This window comes from Malus domestica, chromosome 14, assembly GCF_042453785.1.
Source record: "Malus domestica chromosome 14, GDT2T_hap1".
NCBI classification, from domain to species: domain Eukaryota; kingdom Viridiplantae; phylum Streptophyta; class Magnoliopsida; order Rosales; family Rosaceae; genus Malus; species Malus domestica.
Genome location: NC_091674.1, coordinates 2,743,262 through 2,758,435, shown reverse-complemented (window position 1 = coordinate 2,758,435; position 15,174 = coordinate 2,743,262). Strand labels below are relative to the sequence as shown.

The following is a 15,174-nucleotide window of genomic DNA, read 5'->3' as shown; positions in this document are numbered from 1 at the left end:
TTTATAGAAAAACTTGTAGCTTTGTCACATTGACATGTGTCATGTTATGATTGGTTCTTGATGTTGACACGTGCTGCGCTCTGATTGGCTTCTAATCTTGACACGTGTCGAGTAGTGATTGGCCTCCTGGTCGGAGGGGAACTCTTCTGGGTCCTTGACAGTATAGCGTTGGCCGGTGCTCGGTAGTTTCGGGATTGGTCAAGTATGGTACAAACAGTGCTCCCCTAAGTTCCCGAGTGAGGGAAACTCCTCGGTTGGGGACTTGCAAGATCCAATCCCTTGAGTAATCACGAAACTTCTAAGTACCGAAGTGTGGTCTGATCTTCATCTGCCCTTCTCTGGAAGTACCTTTCCTCCATCCGGGAATGGTGTACTTAGTTGATGTTGACGCACAAGGTAATGTATCAATTTCACTTGAAGCTTAGTTGTAGTTTCGGGCTTAGTCAAGTGTGATACGAACCCTATAGTAGGAGTCCCCCAAGTCGCCGAGCTAGGAGATCTGCCGAAAGAGGTGACAGACAAGGTAAGCAGTCAAACTTCCAAGTAAGCAACCCAGGATCAGAGGTTTGACGTCGGCTTCCGGTTGATTGTTCTCATTCTCCTTGTCTCTCATTCAACTGCCAGGATAAGGAGAAGCAAATGGATAAGAGATGATATGAGATACTTTTGCTTTTGAAGAAGTAACTTTCCACAGGCTTATTCTTGAACTGTGCTGGAGGGTTTTCTGGTGCCCTTCAGAGTATAAGGCCGACTCAAAAATTTGAGGGTCAAAACAAGTCCATCAAATCTAGAGTACGTTCGACCTTGATGATATGGGATACTTTTGCTGTTGACGGAATAATGAATGTGGTATGGAAAGGTGTCGTGCTGTAGTGATCTGTTTCAGCTCACCGTTGAACCTTCTGCTTCAATCTTTTGCATGGCAGAAGTGGTGTGCAACCTTTGCATTTAAATGGTCCTTCAGAACATTCCTTCATAGTGACTCATCCACGCTTGGCAGCTTCAGTGTAAAGAGCCAATATCTGATCAACTGTCATGAGGTATTTGCCGGTGGAATTCGTGACCTTGACAGCAGTTGAGGATGAGTACTCGAGAGCAATGCTAAGTAAGCAACCAGGCAAAGGCTCCAGGCAGTCAGTTCCAAATTGGAGGTTTGATTTCAGGTTCCGACTGACTGCTCTCTTTCTCCTTGTCCTGCAGGTGTGGACAAGGACAAAGACAAAGACAGGGAGAAAGCATGATATGGGATACTCTTGCTTTCGACCCTGATGATATGAGATACTCTTGTTCTTGGTGTGGCTTATTTGCTGAGGTATTATCGGGGGGAAATAAAGCTGAGTATTTCGAGAGGTTATGTTGAGGGTGCCTTTTCGAATGCGAGAAAGGGTTGAGCATTTTTGCAGGTTTGCCTGTCCGTTGAGGAGGGAGGTCAATGTATATAGGGATTTCCCAATAACAAGTAGTAATGCTATTCCTTTACCCTTCTTGGTCACATCAATGTAGTGGGAGCTGCCAGCTTCACGTGTTTTAATTTTGTCAGAGCACTTTGAAAAAGTGGTATGTGGTATCTGGAAAGCTGATATTACGTGTGGAGATTACAGACAAGCTTTATCTAAGGAAATCTGGCTCTCGAAGTTCTGAGAGTTGTGCCTCTTCGGTTTTCGAACAAGCAATCCCGTCGAGGATCTGACTCTCGAGATTCAGAAAGCGGTGCTACTCCGGTTTTTGAGAAAGTAATTATGTTGAGAGTCTTTTCTCGAATGTGAGTAAAGGTTGGACGTTCTTGCCAACCTGTCTTGCCGCAAAACACGGAGGTCGACACACATAGGGACTTTCCAGTTGTCAAGCAGTGGTGCTGTTCCTTTACCCTTATGGGTAATAGTAGGGTAGCTGGAACTTCGAAATTCTCGTGCCTAAACTTTGTCAGAGATCTTTGACAAAGTTATATGTGGTACCCGAAGAGTTGATGGTGCATATGGAGAGCGATGATTGAACAGTAAGATTCACGTGCTTTCTACTTCACCAGAAATCTTCGACAGATTGCCCGTAATTTCCGCAAAGCTGATTGTGCATGTGACAGGTGCTGACGAGGCTGCAAAAGCAGGTGCTTCTTCGATTTCTGAGATCGGCCCTCGTGGTCTCTGAGCAGCCCAGCTTTTGAGAAAGCAAACGCCTCTTCGATTTCTGAGATCGGCCCTCGTGGTCTCTGAGCAGCCCAGCTTTTGAGAAAGCAAACGCCTCTTCGATTTCTGAAGCTCCGTCGAGTGCAGATTTTTATAGAGGCTGGCATTAAGTTCCACAGCACACTTGAATCTCTACCAGTAGAAGCTCATTTCTTGCACTTCTAAGATCTTGATTTGTCTGACCTCTTCCTTCTTCAACACATTTGAAAATGTCTGGACCCTCCGACCGTCGTTTTGACTTGAACCTTGGAGAAGAGACAGCCACGCCTTCTCCAGACAACATATGGCGCCCATCCTTCATATCCCCTACTGGTCCTCTTACCGTTGGGGATTCTGTGATGAAGAATGATATGACCGCTGCAGTGGTGGCCAGGAACCTTCTCACTCCCAAAGATAACAGACTACTTTCCAAACGGTCTGATGAGTTGGCTGTTAAGGACTCTTTGGCTCTTAGTGTTCAGTGTGCAGGTTCTGTGTCTAATATGGCCCAACGCCTATTTGCTAGAACCCGCCAAGTTGAATCATTGGCTGCTGAAGTGATGAGTCTCAAACAGGAGATTAGAGGGCTCAAGCATGAGAATAAGCAGTTGCACCGGCTCGCCCATGACTATGCTACAAACATGAAGAGGAAGCTTGACCAGATGAAGGAATCTGATGGTAAGGTTTTACTTGATCATCATCGGTTTGTGGGTTTGTTCCAAAGGCATTTATTGCCTTCGTCCTCTGGGGCTGTACCTGGTAATGAAGCTTCAAATGATGAACCTCCAATGCCTCCTCCTTCTGGGGTTTTGTCAAGTACTGAGGCTCCGGATAACCACCCTCCGGTGCTTTCTCTTTCTGGGGCTCTACCGATTGCTGAGACTTCCCCTAAGCAACCTTTGTGAAGGCTCCCTCTTGTTTGTTTATTTTGACTCATGTATATGTACATATTTGTGGCTTATCGAAAATATTAATAAATAAGCTTTGCTTCATTTCAACATATTGTGTTAAATACACCAAAGCCTTCTTCATAAAGTTCTTTGAATTTTTGCTTTTGTTGAAACCTGTATTGTTGAAGCTTTGTGAGTGAAGCATGTAGTTTGAGGTAGTGTTCCCTTAATTTCCCGAGTGAGGAAAACTTCTCGGTTGGAGACTTGAAAAATCCAAGTCACTGAGTAGTCACGAACTTTTGAGTACCAAGGCGTAGTAGCATATGGTGGGAGTCCCCCAAGTCTCTAGTCGAGGGAGTTGACGAATGAGGTGTCTTGCTAATAGTCCATGTCGTAAGTACCAAAACTTCATTCTTTTGTTTTCTAAGTGGTAGCCCCGGACTTTTTCTTCATAGATTTTGTTGATGAAGGTTGCTAGGCCCGAATAAGTGGAATTGCAGAAGGTGTAACCGTTGGTGCATTAACATCATAATGGAAGCATCACAATGATGGAAGCATCACAATGATGAAAGCATCATAATGATGAAAACACCATAATGATGAAACATCATAATGATGTTTCTTTGGTGGAATTGTTTTTCATTTCCCCTAACAACCGGAATTGTTTTTCAACATAACACCATCATCTGTAGGTCGAATCACAAAGTTGTCTTCATGAAAGTTGTTCGTTAATTCCTTAACTACAACATATCCAAATTGGAGAGCCATCGGAGCAGTACAACTCCAGAAATCCAGGTATGATGAGTGACTGTTTATCATTTGTCTGTCAACCCGTCAGATTTGTTGTGAGCTTTGAAACTCTATTTTCTCTTGCTCAGATCAGCATGCTTTCTTCATTGAAGTTGTTCCTCAGCTTGTGAACTACAACATATCCAAATTTGAGATCCCTCGGAGCTGTATAACTCAAGAAACTCAGGTATGATGAATGACTGGTTATTATTTTTCTGTCAACCCGTCAGATTTGTTGTGAGCTTCGAATCTCCATTTTCTCTTGTTCAGATCGGTATGCTTTCTTCATTGAAGTTGTTCCTCAGCTTGTGAACTACAACATATCCAAATTTGAGATCCCTCGGAGCTGTATAACTCAAGAAACTCAGGTATGATGAATGACTGGTTATTATTTTTCTGTCAACCCGTCAGATTTGTTGTGAGCTTCGAAACTCCATTTTCTCTTGTTCAGATCGGTATGCTTTCTTCATTGAAGTTGTTCCTCATCGTCTCTTTCATAACATATCAAAAATGCAGAATGAACTAATGGTTAAATATTTCCAGATCTTCGAAACATCACAGCAGCTTCGAAATCTGCAAGAATCCGACTGTCATGTTTGGAGCTTCAACACTTTAATTTCCGTCGCTCAAACAGAAATGGTTCCTTCTTGAAAGTTGTTCATATGCTCAAGAACTATAGGGTGTCCAAAATTCAGCTCCATTGGAGAAGAGCAGAGGTTGCAGAAATTTGATAGATGAAAGGAGGCGGAAGAGGGAGAGAGAGAAAAAGTCTCTTGGGTTGGATTTCTATTTTGGGGCAGATTCCAAGTTTTGTAGCACCTTCATTATTGATGAATTGCTTGTACTTTTGTCCATTATGAAACTTGGGACTTTGGCTTGTTGTTGGATCTATTATAATATGTTTGGGAACATATATAAGTGAATAAATAAGAAGGAAAATTTTGGGCCCTTGTGGGTGTAAAACAAAAAATGTTTATGTTTACCCAAGTGTTTTTGTACAAGTTCAAGGGCATCTTGGGTTTTGTGAACAAAATTTGTTTATTTGGAGCAAGGTTTTGTGTTGAAGCTTTGGTGTTGAAGCTTTCTAGGTGAAGCTTTGATGGTGAAGCTTTTTTAAGTGAAGCTTTTCGGGTGAAGTTTTTTTTTTGGGTGAAGCTTTGATGGTGAAGCTTTGTAGATGAAGCTTTGTAGATGAAGCTTTGTAGGTGAAGCTTTTTTAAGTGAAGCTTTGTGGGTGAAGCTTTGTGGGTGAAGCGTTGGAGGTGAAGCTTTTCGGGTGAAGCTTTTTGGGTGAAGCTTTTTAGGTGAAGCTTTGGTGGTGAAGCTTTGGAGGTGAAGCTTTTCGGGTGAAGCTTTTTGGATGGAGCTGTTTTTTTTTTTTTTTTTTTTTTTTTTGGCGCTTGACACGGTCTTCATTTGCTTGTTTTGTAGTGACTGTGGAAGACGGATATAGCTCAATTACCTCTTTATTGAATTCATTGCCAAATGGCCTTCATTACATAGGATGCCGAACGGCTATAGCTCAACACTTGTACATCGTGAGTCTATTTATAGTAGTACTTCAAGTGATCAGCGTTCCATGGATGGCCAAGGGTCTTGCCATCGGAGCTTCTAAGTGTGTAAGAGCCAGGGCGACTGATGCCAATGACTTCATACGGTCCATCCCAGTTTGGACTAAGTGTGCCTTCACTCGGGACTCTGTCGCAGAGTAATCTTTTTTTTAAGACCCAGTCTCCTATTTTGAAAGAACGAGGCTTGACCCTAGAGTCATAATAGTTGGAGATGCGCTGCTTGTAGGCGACATTCCTCAAGTGAGCTTGGTTTCTGTGTTCCTCGACTAAATCCAAGTTGAGGGTGAGTTGTTTGTCATTTTCACTTTGAATGTAGTTCTGGACTCGGAATGTTGCTTGCTCGAGCTCAACAGGGACAACCGCCTCTGTGCCAAAGGCAAGTGAGAATGGAGTTTCTCCTGTTGAAGTCCGATATGAAGTGCGATATACCAAAGAACTTGGGGTACAAATTCTGGCCAACAGCCTTTAGCTTTGTCCAAGCTGGTTTTCAAAGTGCGCTTGATTATTTTGTTGATTGCCTCAACTTGTCCATTAGACTGGGGATGAGCTGGAGAGGCAAAGCATAAGTTGATGTTGAACTTAGAGCAGAACAACCTGAACTTCTTGTTGTCAAACTGTCGCCCATTGTCAGTGACTATCGCATTGGGAATGCCGAATCTACAAAGGATGTTCTTCCACACGAAGTCTTCTATCTTTGCCTCAGTAATGGTTGCCAAGGGTTCTACTTCGGCCCACTTTGTGAAGTAGTCCACTGCAACGACTGCGTAACAGACTTTGCCCTTCCCTGCCGGCATTGGGCCGATCAAATCAAGTCCCCACTGGGCGAAGGGCCAAGGGCTGATCATAGGAGTAAGAGGCTCTGGAGGGGAATGAGGAATAGCCGCATATCGTTGACATTTGTCACATGAGCGGGATACTTTGATGGCATCCTGGTGGAGTGTTGGCCAGTAATATCCTTGGCGAAAAGTCTTGTGTGCTAGGGACCGAGATCCAGCATGATCTCCACAGACTCCCTCATGTATTTCCCGAAGGACGATTTCCGCCTCGGCAGGCGTAAGACACCTTAAGTATGGCAGGCTAAAACCTCGCTTATAGAGTTGATCATTGATGATCAGGTAGCGGGTAGACTTGTATCGAATTTGCTTAGCCTGGACTTTATCATTTGGGAGGATGCCATGAGCAAGGAAATTATAGATCGGGGTGATCCAACTATCCCCCTGTTGTAAGTTGCATACTTCTGCGGCCATGGTGCTTAGTGTTGCCAACAGTTCGACATGAATTTTTCTTCCAATCTTGTCTTCCACAGCCGAGGCGAGGCGAGCCAGGGCGTCTGCATGACTGTTTGCCGCTCGAGGAACTTGGGTGATCTGGTAGTGGAAGTGCTTGAGCAAAAGTTGTGTTTGCGCAAGATATGCTGCCATGGAGCTGTCCTTAGCATCAAAGTTGTTGGTAACCTGGTTGACCACCAATTGGGAGTCACTGAAAATATCAATTTGTTTAACCCCGAGGTGTTTGGCCAAACGTAATCCTGCTAGAAGGGCTTCATACTCGGCCTCATTATTTGATGCCTTGAATTTGAAACGAAGAGCATACTCCATTGCTACTTTGTCGGGTGTAGTCAAGACTAGTCCCGCTCCACAGCCCTGTTGGTTGGATGAGCCATCAACATACAGACTCCATGCTGGGGTTGTTGGTTCTATCTTCTGAGCTTCTGGGGGTAATGAAGCCACTGCTTCAGGTGTAGAAGCAATGTCAACCGGATATGTGAAGTCGGCAATGAAGTCTGCCACTGCTTGGCCCTTCTCAGCTGGCTTTGGTTGGTAGGAGATGTCAAACTCACCCAACGCTATTGCCCATTTGATCATTCGCCCTAAAGTGTCAGGACTTTGGAGTATCTGTCGAAGAGGATAATTGGTAAGCACGATGATGGAGTGCGCTTGGAAGTAAGGGCGGAGTTTTCGAGCAGACATGACCAATGCCAGAGCCAATTTCTCAATGTTAGAGTACCGTGTCTCCGCATCTTGTAAGGCTTTGCTAGCGTAGTAGACAGGTCGCTCAATATTCCCATCCTTTCGAATGAGAACGGAACTTACGGCTGAAGCTGATACCGATAGGTAGATAATGAGAATGTCTCCTACCTTGGGCTTGGAGAGTAGAGGGGCTTTACTCATGTACTCCTTGAGGTTTTTGAATGCCTCGGCACATTCATCAGTCCATGTAATGTACTTCCTACTTCCCTTAAGTGCTTTAAAAAAGGGAGCACATTTGTCTGTGGCCTTAGAAATGAACCTGGTTAAGGCTGCCACCTTGCCAGTAAGGCTCTGGATGTCCTTTGAAGTTACCGGTTCCTTCATGTCGAGGATTGCTTTGATCTTCTCGGGATTAGCTTCAATGCCTCGTTGGCTAATCATGAAACCTAAGAATTTGCCAGAGCCTACGCCGAAGGCACATTTGTTGGGGTTTAACCTCATTCGATACCTCTTCAAAATAGTGAAAGTTTCAGATAGGTTGGTGATGTGTTGGTCAGCATGTTTGCTCTTGACTAACATATCATCAACGTAAACTTCCATGCTCTTCCCAATCTGCTCGGCGAACATTGAGTTGACTAGTCTCTGATAAGTCGCTCATGCATTCTTTAGGCCGAAAGGCATGACTTTATAGCAGTATAGTCCTCTGTCGGTAGTGAAGGCTGTGTGTTCTTGATCCGAAAGGTTCATGAGGATTTGGTTGTATCCTGAGTAAGCATCCATGAAGCTCAGGAGTTCACACCCGGCCGTAGAGTCTATAAGTCTGTCAATAAGAGGAAGAGGGAAGCTATCTTTCGGACACCCTTTGTTTAGGTCGGTGTAGTCAACACACATTCTCCACAAGACCTTTTGAAGCAAAAGACTTTCTTTGGTCGGATTTTTCTTAACAAGGACCACATTTGCTACCCATGTCGGGTAATTGACTTCGCGGACAAAGCCTATGCCTTTGAGTTTTTCAACTTCTGCTTTCATTGCCTCGTATCGTTCAGCGTCATAAGATCTTCGCTTCTGTCTCACCGGCTTGATCTTGGGGTCAATACTCAAACGATGACAGATGACATCGGGAGAGATGCCTGGCATGTCCTTGTATGACCAGGCGAAGACTTCAGTGTTCTCTTTCAAAAAAGATATCAATGCTAACCGAAGGGGTGGTGACAATGTGGTGCCAATCTTCACCATGCGATCTGGATAATCTCTTGAGATAGGTACCTTCTCCAACTCTTCAGCAGGTTGGGCTTGCTGGGTGAAAGAGTCATCTCGAGGATCATCGGGTTGATTGTTGCTATCAGGAAGATCCAAGTTCGCTTCATCTAGGCTGGTCTTTGTGACTTGGTCATGTACAGACAGGGTTTCCTTGGGTCCGGGCAAGTGTTGTTGCTTAACTGAAGTGTTGTAACATGATCGTGCACTAAGCTGATCTCCTCTGATGTAGCCGTTGCCATGGGGGGTTGGAAATTTCATCAACAGCATATGCGTGGATACCATAGCCTTGAGATCATTGATGCCTGTGCGCCCAAAGATGACATTGTATGCCGTTGGGCAGTCAACCACTAGGAAGTTAGTGGTAATGGTAGCCGTGTAAGGGCCTGTACCAATAGTAAAGGGTAAATGTATGCTCCCTAAGGGTTGCACGATATCACCGGAGAAGCTTATCAGAGGAGAAATCGAGCGATCGAGCAAGTGTTCAGCTACACTAAGTGCCCTGATAGCTTCGGCAAACATGATATTGACCGAAGCCCCTGTGTCTACGAGGATTCGTCGAACATCAAAGTTGGCTATGTGAGCCTCCACGATCAATGGGTCGTTATGAGGGTAGATGATGCCTCTTTCTTCCTCAGGGTAGAAACATATCGGATCCCAGTTAGGCTTTTGATACTTCCCTCCCCTGATGTCTTCCACGTGAAACACTTGGTGACCAGGCCTCAGAATTCGTTCACTGTTTTTCATGGCCCTATTGGAAGATTCAGATATGGGTGTGCCGCCGCTTATGGAATATATGACATTCACCTGGCGTTGGTTACGGTTATCCCTTTGAGGGTGAAGGAGGAATTGATCAATTTTTCCTTCTCGTGCCAAAGCTTCAATACGATCACGGAGGATGATACATTTCTCGCTATCATGGCTGTTATGCTCATGGTAGCAACAAAACATGCCCGCGTTATTCGGGGGCGTGTAATCTGGGTGCCTCGGCTTTGGCTTTGGTATCAGGTGAGCTATGCTGGGGTAAATGGCCGCGCATGTGGCATTCAAGGGCGTGTATGTCTCATACCTTGGGGTAGGGGGTATCTTGACGCGGGTTTGACCCACTGCATTGACTGCCTGGGGGCGAGCGTTATTGTGGCGATACCCTTGGTTATCGGGATAGTGTCCCTTACTCTTTTTACTGAAATGAGAGTGGTGAGGATGGAAATCCTTCCTCTTGCCTTGAAATTGATATGTCTGTTGATTCGGCGAAGCATTATGCAAGGCATGGGGAGGTGCCACTGCTGTTTGGAAAGTCGAGGTCTTCTCATTTAGGTGAGTCTGGCTTCCACCTCCCACTTGTTGATAAAGGATGGTTGTAGGGGGTTTCTCCTGATATGTCTTTGCCTCGGCGGAGGCATGGTTATAAGCCTGCGCCATCACCTCAGAGTAAGTCTTCCAAGTATTGGCATTGATCATGTATTTAAAGAAACAATCACGTAGGCCTGCCGTGAAGGCTTTGAGGGCAGTCTTGTCGTCTGCCTCGGCACACCGGGAGTATTCATGGCTGAAGCGGCCAGCATACATACGTAATGACTCATCTGGCTTCTGGCGGATAGTGTACAGGTCATCTGCAGAGTGCAAGCGATCGGTTTGGAAAATGTGTTGGGAAACAAATAGTTTCCTCAATTCCTCAAATGAGTCTACCGTCTCAGGTGTAAGACGACAATACCAATTTAGAGCTCCGCCAGAGAGGGTGGAGGGGAAGAGAAGACATCGCTCTTCGTCGGTGTGCATTCGGTATGCCATGGTGGACTCAAAGAGGTTAAGGTGCTCAATCGGGTCCTCTTTTCCAGTATAAAGTTGCAAGCCAAGCTTTTGCTTTGTCTTTGCTTGAAGGGGGGTGTTGAGGATCCTCCTTGTAAGAGGGCCAGGCCTGGGTTGGTTCCAGTCAGGTATTTCAGCCTGTCGTTCAGCCTTCAACTTGTTTACTTCCTCAAGAAGTTGTAGGACAAGGGGGTCCTGAGCGGAGTTATGTGCCACTGGAGCTTTCTTTCGTAAATCTCCATCTCCTCTTGGAATTAGGAAGGTTTGATCAAGGGCATGTGATTTTTCCCTGGACTCGTTGTACTGGCTTCCAGGGTATGTCTGTCGGAACACCTCTGAGTCCCCTGTACCCTCATGTCTCTCTAGGACTTGTTGCCCCTTCCCCAAATTGGTGGCCGGCTCGGGCCGTGGCAGGGGACCGAGTCTCTCAGAAATCCTTGGGTCATTGATCTTTGAGCTTATATGGATGGAATTCTCTCGACGTTGCTTCAGGAAATCCCGACAATCGCGAAAGACGGCTTTCGATCCTTCTGCCCCTTCATCAAAGAGGTGTCTCCCTCCACTTCTCATGGTTCGGGTCGAAGCAACTGGGTTAAGAGAAGCCTCATGTTGATTATCAAGTCGAGGGGTAATCTGTTCCCTATCAGGGATATCTATGTCGAATGCATGTGACCCTCCATGTTGGAGGGCACCCAGTTGATGGTTGACTTCCACGGGGGCAACAAGCTCGCGTGTCTGAGCTTGCCTAGCTTCGTGGAGTGTCTCGAAGAGCTTCTCATATTGCTCCTGGAGGACCTCATTCCTTATTGCTATCTTGTTGTTCTGAGCTTCCAACTCATCGACTTTAGCTTGAAGAAGAACTCGTTTTCCTTCCTTCTTTCGTTGTTTCGCACTATGTGCAAGGGGGGTGTCATTCTGTGTGCTGTGGCTTCCTTCGCTTCCCATGTTGGAGAGGGATGCCTGGTCAAAAGAAAGTGTACGAATGATAGAAACCAGCTTGACACAGCTGAAGAGAGTAGGAATAAGTGTCGTTTCCCACAGACGGCGCCAAATGTTGATGCACAAAATCAGCGAAGACTTTGGTACAACAGAAAGTGTCAGGTTTTATGACCTTCGCTTGGTTGCTTCGGTCACTAGTGAGGATAAGTACGTAAATGAATAGAGACAGAGAAGCAAACACAGGATGTACGTGGTTCACCCAGATTGGCTACGTCCACGGAGTAGAGGAGTTCTTATTAGTAGTGAAGGGCTTACACAAGTACAAAGGATCAAGCTCTCAATTTAGTGAGTTCTTGTGAATGATTTCACACAAAATGGCATTAGGCAATATTGTGGGGGAATGACCCCTATTTATAGAAAAACTTGTAGCTTTGTCACATTGACATGTGTCATGTTATGATTGGTTCTTGATGTTGACACGTGCTGCGCTCTGATTGGCTTCTAATCTTGACACGTGTCGAGTAGTGATTGGCCTCCTGGTCGGAGGGGAACTCTTCTGGGTCCTTGACAGTATAGCGTTGGCCGGTGCTCGGTAGTTTCGGGATTGGTCAAGTATGGTACAAACAACATTATTTAAGGAGATCAAATTTTATAAATTAAATAATGTAGTTGTTATGGTTGAAATATTATTGAAGTGTTGATTAACATACTTATTCATATTGATGACACATCATTTAATTGCAAATTTAATTTAAAATTTTGGTTTAGATAAAGTTTCAAGTTAATTAATTATGGTCGTGAATCATGCACATTCACGGTGAGGAAATGGATGAGGATCCATTTTTCTATTATTATATACAAAAGAAGGTAAACATTTGGTCTGAGCTCTCAAGATATGCATCCTTCACATTTATGCTCTCAAGATATCCATCCTTCACCGCTTCTCAATAGTGTGTGTGTGTATATATATATATATATATTTTTTTTTTTTAGTACATCGACATTTTTACACTAAAAGGAGAGAGAGTTTGGCTGCGCCACACAATGGTAGCTTAATTTGGTATCGAATTCGTCATCCAAATAAAAAGGAATACTAACAGACCGTAATACTGAGTTGCAATAGTATAGTAAATACAAAGAATAATTTTTTTTATATATAGTAGATTAGCTAGTACAATACCTTATCTTGAAAACTTCATTTTAATCTTTAAAAATGGTGAGTTTTAGACTATAATCTTGTGTAAGATTAAAATCTAATTTTCGTCCCTGATACATTTAATTATCTCATTTATTAATTATATTTTGATGTTTTATTTATCTTTTTCTTCCTATTTTTAATATATTAATTAAAAGGGATTTTGAACATTAGTCCTTACAAAAAATTAAAATGTAAAGAAAATTGGTGGTAGATTACATATTCAATTTAATCCCTTGAAAGTACATTGCTAGATTATTCAATTTAATCCCTTGAAGAGTACATTTATTAAAATTTATATTCTATTTTTGTTATTTATTGTGTATTTTTATTTAATGTATCCAACAAGAACAACAAAGTTTTTTCTCACTAAGTGGGGTCGGCTATATTTTTATTTAACGTATCCACATTAAAATTATAATGTTCTTTCAATTATTTAAATGAACATAAATGAGAAAATAGTAAAAGAAATTAGTGAGACAAAAACATGTAAATACATAAGTGTACATAAATGACTATACCGAAATACATAAAATTGTCTTGTTTATACTGAATTGTTTGTACCTAAATGCTTGTACCGAAATGTATTATAATGAACTTAAATACATATACCAAAATATGTTATATTGAATTGATGTACTTAAATGTCAAACCCGAAATGTGTGTATCAAAATGTACGTACCAAAATCTATTATATGGAATTAATGCTCCTATACATATGTCACATCCCGGGCCGGGCCGGGATGTGACAATTTGGTATCAAAGCCAATCCGTGGCCGGAAGTGTGCCGACGAGGACGTCGGGCCCCTAAGGGGGATGGATTGTAACATCCCACATTGCCCAGAGGAGTGGATCATCTAAGCCTTATATGTATATTCTCATCTCTACCTAGCACGAGGCATTTTGGGAGCTCACTGACTTCAAGTTTCATCGGAACTCCGAAGTTAAGTGAGTTCACGCGAAAGCAATCCCATAATGGGTGACCCACTAGAAAGTTCTCATGTGAGTTCCTAGAAACAAAACCGTGAGGGCGTGATCGGGGCCCAAAGCAGATAATATCGTGCTACGGCGAAGTCAAGCCCGGAATGTGATAGGGGCCTAGGCTGGTATGTGACATATATGTATCGATCAATATACAGGAATATATCATATGAATTCATGTACCTAAATAAAAAACATACAAATTGTATCGGAACATATAATATAAAAAAAAATTAATTTACGTAAATGTAGACCTCAAAATATATTATGATGAATGAAATGAAAAATAAATTTAAATGTAATCAATACATTAAAAATAGGAAGAAAAAGAGAAATAAAACATGAAAATATAATTAATAAATAAGATTATTAAATGTATCAGGGATAAAATTTTAATTTTAATTTTACACAAGGTTATAGTCTAGAACTCATATTTTTCAAAGATTAAAATGAAGTTTTTGGAACCAACAGTAATGTATGGAAAAGGTTAAAAGCACCAACATCCTCTCATATGAGGGCATTAATCATACTGCTCGTTGTACAGAAACTAGAATATGGTGGGGGATACTCTCATATGAGGCCATTAATCATACTGCTCGTTGTACAGAAACTAGAATATGGTGGGGGATATTTAAGATGAGAGATAATACTTACAAATCTGCTGACCTCTGCATACTCAAAACATATAAGTTGACCAAATACTGGTATCCCTTCCTCATGCATAAACTTATCCAGTGTAAATATGATTTAGTTGAATCCAATAAACAAGTAATTTGGATCAACGATATACCATTTGGTTCAAATACCATTCAAATTTCTACAAAAGCACATGAAACAGTATGCTACATATAACCATGCTGACAAAGTTTGAAATAGAGTCTGAGCACAGTAAGTCTGTAAGTATAATCTAGCACTAGCAGTGATAAATAACCTGTTTGCACCTAAAATATACATAATTTTATTTATTTGGGTTTAAAGTTAAAATATGACCTTTTGGAGGGTTTAGTGTGCAAATATACCAAAAGTTGCATGTGGGAATGTTTCCCCACATGGTTTGAAATGGTGGTTTTATTGTGAGTAAGGATGTTGGTAGATTTGGGAGATGGACATGTGAAGGAAAGAAGTCAACTTGTTTTTTTTAAATATTAATTTATTGAAAGTAGAATTAATAGACATGTGGTGGAAATGTGAGTTGATCTTTTTTAATATTATTTCATATGCAAGTGGGTGGTGGAGTTCTCTACACAAGTTCAATGTTCTCAGTAAAATGAATGAAAATGAAGGCGTTGGATTGTTTGTGATAAAACCTCATTTTTCTTTTTAGTGATAAAACCTCATTTTTCTTTTTAGTATAAGGAATGAAAATAAAGGCGCTAGATTGTTTTTATCTGAAAACAAAGCATGTAATTGGAAACTTAAAACATTTAGGCGCCGGAATTAATTAGGGTGTCACAAATTTTTATTCAATGTCACTTATATTGCTATTTGCTACATTATCTGCGACGTTACTTATACAAAAGTCGAGAATACTTTTAAGCTAACATTTAGCACTAAAATTTTCTATCATTTGCGAGGTCCATGTCATTTGTCACAAAGGCCCTTTTTTGTAGC

At 42.3% G+C, this 15,174-nt stretch overlaps 1 long non-coding RNA gene across 1 annotated transcript; it reads left to right on the top strand.

The window, feature by feature from the left end:
* The first annotated feature begins 3,638 nt into the window (after window positions 1-3,638).
* LOC139191563 (uncharacterized) lies at window positions 3,639-4,789 on the top strand. The gene is made up of 4 exons (XR_011575624.1): window positions 3,639-3,847; window positions 3,931-4,028; window positions 4,112-4,209; window positions 4,385-4,789. It is a non-coding gene; the product is annotated as an uncharacterized lncRNA (long non-coding RNA).
* The last annotated feature ends 10,385 nt before the right edge of the window (window positions 4,790-15,174 follow it).